General features: G+C 34.3%; 1 pseudogene across 1 annotated transcript; it reads left to right on the forward strand.

The window, feature by feature from the left end:
- The first annotated feature begins 1,163 nt into the window (after positions 1-1,163).
- LOC145625133 (ubiquitin carboxyl-terminal hydrolase 6-like) lies at positions 1,164-4,392 on the forward strand (annotated as a pseudogene). Its single transcript, XR_014110488.1, has 4 exons — positions 1,164-1,184; positions 1,755-1,863; positions 3,003-3,126; positions 3,214-4,392. The product of XR_014110488.1 is annotated as a ubiquitin carboxyl-terminal hydrolase 6-like (transcript).
- The last annotated feature ends 351 nt before the right edge of the window (positions 4,393-4,743 follow it).

A 4,743-nucleotide genomic window follows, 5' to 3' on the forward strand; every position in this document is an offset into this window, starting at 1 on the left:
GTCATGTCATATACATTATTATAAAAAACCAAACCAAACTAAACTAACATATCAACCATTATTATTTTTTAAACTAACATAAAATAAATTCATGAATAAAGTAACATATATCTAAGACACTAACATGCCAAGTATAAACTAAACTAAGAATTTTAGAAATTATAATGTCACTAACCTCCAAATCTGCACTTTTTATTGAGATTTAAAGCAAGTAAAAGATACAAATCCTACAAATAATTAAAATTAAATCTTATTTAGGGTGTAAAATGTCAATTTCTATTTAAAAAAATGAATAAAAAAAAAGAAAAAATAAAAAAAGGAACACTTACCGGCGGCAACACGGCGGGAGGATTAAGGTGGTGGTGGTTCTGATCGGAGCAAGGAAGGTGGAGGAACTTAAAAAATGGGGTGGTGGTGGTTAGGGTTTAAACAAAAAATTAAAATTAAAATAGAAATTAAAATAAATAAAATAAACTCATTGGCGGCTGCCCGACTTTTTGGAATGCCGCCGACGGGAAACACCTGTGAACAAGCGGCTGCTACAAGCTGGTGGTGGCTTTTCACACCGACCGGTGGTTAGTGGTGGTGTTTTTAAATTTAAAAAAAACAAAACAAAACTTATTGAACGGGGAGAACTACGGGAAGGCTGGCGACGGATGGATCCGGTGGCGGCTGGCAACGCTGGGCTCCGGTGGCGGTGGGATCTTCTCTTCCTCTTTCTCTCTCTTTCTTTCTTTCTCTCTCTTCCCCTTTTTCTGATTCTGTCGTGAAAAACAAGGGCTGGAAGCTTTTGAAAAATATTTCTGTCGAAAAATGTAGTACCGACGTCGGAAACTACATTTTCCGACCAAAATATATTCCGTCGGAAATTCTGCGAGGGAGTTTCCGTCGCAAATTAATATTTTCCGACCGATTTTTACGACACACTTACTTCCGTTGTTGAATTTAAATTTTGCGACGAAAAATCATGTCCGTCGGCATAATTCCCTCGGAAACAGGCCTCTTTCTAGTAGTGAAACTCTCCTCCTCCTTGTTCGGGTTGCCCAGGCCCATTTCATATTGTTTTGAAATTTAACAAACCCTATATAGTGGTTCTGCTGTCGTCCAAGCAAAGATCTTAGCCATAAGCAATTGACCAAATTGATGGAGGAGATAGAAAGAAAATGGGGAAGATGAAGAACTTAGTAATTAGGGTTTGAATTCGGGAAATAATTCATGATAGATGAAGAAAAAATGAATTTTGTTAGGTGAATTGAATGGGTTGGATGGGGGTATGACTTAAATTTCGGAGGAAAATTAGATTAATTAAGTTAAAATAGTATTGTAATAAGTTTTATTTTATGTATTTAATTGAGTATAGGAAAAAATTAATAAGGGTATATTAGTAATTTTATTTGAATAAATTTACTAAAAATGAAAAGTTATTGAAAGTTACACATAATGTGTAGAGGATGTTTTTGGAAAAAGTTGCACATAATGTAAAAAGAGGTAGTTAATCTATAACCATTATAAAACATGCAAAAGAATTCACTGTAGCTGGTGAATAGTTCTTTTGGGTGCTATTACATAGATACCCTTAATTTAAATGAAATGCCAAATTTGCCCTTGCTGCCAGTTGTTTGCCATCTTGCCCCAACTTTACTGAATTGCCGATTATACCCCTTCTTCCCACCGACTTACTTGGCCTTGCTCTCTCACCGACTTCCTCACCTTCTTCCCCCTCTGTCTGAAGGAAAAAGGGTCAGAGTATTTAGGGGAAACAAGGAGAGAGAAACCTAGAGAGAGAATCTTCTGCAACTCAAGACCAACGATCATCCTTTCGACGAGGGTGCTTCGATTTTCCGATCTCGTCATATTCATCAGGTCCGATCTCATTTCTCTTTCTCAATTTAGTTTCAAATTTTTGGGCTTTACTTATTCGATTGTCGTGGATTTTTTGCATATATGTTCCTGTTATTTTCGATATGTTTTTGAATTTTTTGGGTTGAATCTTTGTGGGTGTATTTCTGATTAATCGTTTTGTTTTCAATGGGGTTTATTTGATCAATATGTTTTCGGTTTTTTGGGTTTATTTGTTCGGTTTTTTTTTCCGATTTTTTAAGGGTTTATTTGTTCTATGTATTTCCGTTTTTTGGGTTGAATTTTAGTGCCTTCTTCGATTGTGTGGTGGTTTTTTTGGGGTTGAATTTGAGTGATTTATCGTTTTTTTAGGTTGATTTTTTATCTAATTAGTAGCATTATTATCTGATTTGTAACAGAATTCTTGATCTACAGGTACAATTCTATCTTCCCTTACTCTTTCTTGTTCTAATTGGTTCAATTTTCATCTAACCTTTAATATGAATAGCTTACTTGTTATTTTTTAAATTTGCCTATATGCATATGGTGTTTGCTGCCAAAATTTATGTTGTCAAGTTAGATATTGTTGTTGTGAGTGACTATAGAGGGTAGCTGTTGTTTCATGCTGTTGTCGCTGTTATTCTGGTGCTGCCCTGTCACTGCCGTTCTGTTCGTCCAAAAATCATTGACCTGAAGTTGTTTTTAGCTCATAGTCCCTTCATCAATGTTTTAGATCTCGAAAAGTTATCCAATTTAGGCTCAAGAATTTCTCGATTTGGAGTTGTGTGCTAGGAGTTATGCCTTCTGGAATTTACTGCGGTCTGCTACCTGGTTCTATCGCAGCGTGCTGTTATTGCTCATTTGATGCCTATGTGGTGTTGTTGTGTTGAGTTGGTTGGGGTGCTAAAATGAATTTTTGGGCTTCTCTTATTTATTTCGTCTTCCCTTCTTCCATTTATTTACACATTAGTTATAAAGTTAAAATGTGGGCAAGCTATCAATCTAAACTTTCTTAAAATTTCAAACCGTATGTAAATAGAGTAGTTTTAATAGGAGATCCAATATCTTCATATTGTAAATTACATTTTTGTATGGATTTTTTTTTTTTAACTGTAAAGGTTGGTATCAGACCATGCTTAATGTATGCTAATCTATCTTTGCAGCTATTTTATCTGAGAAGGAGATGCACTTGACTGGAGTTTATGATTTAGTTGTTGTGTTAACTCACAAGGGTAGAAGTGCTGATTCAGGGCACTATGTTGGTTGGGTGAAGCAAGATAATGGTTAGTGGTGGAAAAACATATGTTTAAGCTATCTCTGATACGAAGTATTATTCTAGATTTTTCAATGCTTATAGATTTTGTTGCTTCCAAGCAAGTGGATTGAGTATGATGACAACAACCCAATTCCCTAACGAGAAGAAGACATTGTGAAACTCTCTGGGGGAGGTAAGCTAAATGTCTACTGACCTGCTTTCTTACGAAGTTTACTTCTAAGCGCCGCTTTCTTATAGATTTTGTTGCTTCCAGGAAACTGCCTTAATCCTCCAATGCCTTCAATTTTCAGTATCCTTTCATTCTTTGGCATGTATCTTTCTTTGTTTATTTATGTTTAGTCCATTTCTCAGGTTTTTTTGGGTGTTTAGTCTGTTGAATTTGAATTATGGGATTTGGGGTTTTATTTAGTATTGTTGGATTTCTATGTTGAGGGAATAAATGAATTTATTTGTGCACTTTGATCCAAAAGTGGTCATATGGCGGCAGTGTGGTTGAGAATTGGGTGTAGCTGATTGTAGCGACTTTGGGTGTGTGGGAGCCTGGGAGGTTGGGGTTTGGGTGGCTAATTATATTTAATTTTTTTGTTTTCTTTAAAATTATTTTTGGTTTCAGATTTTTCCTGAAATTTTGTTCTTTTATCTCTTATAATTACAGATATATGTTTTAGTTCCTTCCATTGAATGACCTTCGGAGCTTTTCCTACATCGATGGAGCTAGCAAGGTAATGTGTTTATATATATCATCCAATTTCAATTTTCTCTCTTAAATTCATATATATTAGCTAGCGAGGTAATGTATTTTTATATATCTTTAAAAATTATTGAGTCGGCAACTCAGTATATTCAACTTGCTCTCTTAAATTCAGTATGTTTTATCCTATTGTTCAATAAACTGTAATGTAATAGATTATTGATAATTATATTTTATGGGGTAGGTTGATTTTTTGGCAGGGTTAAAATTTCCCTTCATTCTCAGTTTTGATGAGTGTTTTGTATTTGTACATTAATTCAGTAGCAATTCTCTATTTTGATTGTTGGTGTGCATTTGTTTGTGACTTAATATAGACATGATGGTAAATAAAAGGTATTGAAGAATTTTCTTAACCTCAAACTACTGCATCATGACACTTTGTAAGGGTAGAATAAGAATTGAATTGATTGTTGTCCTTGTGAAGATTGTTTATACTGTTTTTGCTTCAAATGCCTTGTATAGCTTTAGCCTTTAGATCGAGGACTTGGACTGGTTTAATAATATAAAAGAAACTGATTCTTGTTTAGAGGTTGCTTTTTATTTTCTTTTCCTTCTTTTGACAGGGTTTTTTTTAGTTATTGAACTTCCCATATTGTTTATTGTCCTATTTGAGCTACCTGGAGTATTTACTCTTGTGTAGTTTCTTTGGTTAGGTGGAGGAATTTGGTTATGCTATCATTATGATTTGGCTATTTCACATGTCATGGTGCTATTTTATTGAAAGTAATATTATTTAGTCTCTTTAATGGATGGTATAGGGTTATATGAATTTCTCATGGTTATTGTGTAAGAAGTGATTGGAGCTTAATTTGCATTAGATTTTTTTGCTCTAATGAATGCGCTCTTAATGATTTGTACAGCTGTGAGTTATATTATT

The sequence above is a fragment of the Chenopodium album genome, chromosome 3 (genome assembly GCF_948465745.1).
Source record: "Chenopodium album chromosome 3, dcCheAlbu1.1, whole genome shotgun sequence".
In the NCBI taxonomy this organism is placed as follows: Eukaryota; Viridiplantae; Streptophyta; class Magnoliopsida; order Caryophyllales; family Amaranthaceae; genus Chenopodium; species Chenopodium album.